Below are 219 nucleotides of genomic sequence, written 5' to 3' on the forward strand. Positions count from 1 at the left end.
GAGGGAGGGGGGGGCAGAGAGTGAATGAGGGGGAGGGGGGGCGGGGGGCAGAAAGTGAGTGCGTGTGGAGGGGGAGGGGCAGAGAGTGAGTGAGAGTGTGTGTGTGTGTGTGGAGGGGGGGGGGGGCAGAGAGTGAGTGAGTGTGTGTGCGTGTGAAGGGGGGGGGGGCAGAGAGTGAATGAGTGTGTATGTGGAGGGGGGGGGGCAGAGAGTGAGTGA

The sequence above is a fragment of the Penaeus monodon genome, chromosome 32, assembly GCF_015228065.2.
Source record: "Penaeus monodon isolate SGIC_2016 chromosome 32, NSTDA_Pmon_1, whole genome shotgun sequence".
NCBI lineage: Eukaryota > Metazoa > Arthropoda > Malacostraca > Decapoda > Penaeidae > Penaeus > Penaeus monodon.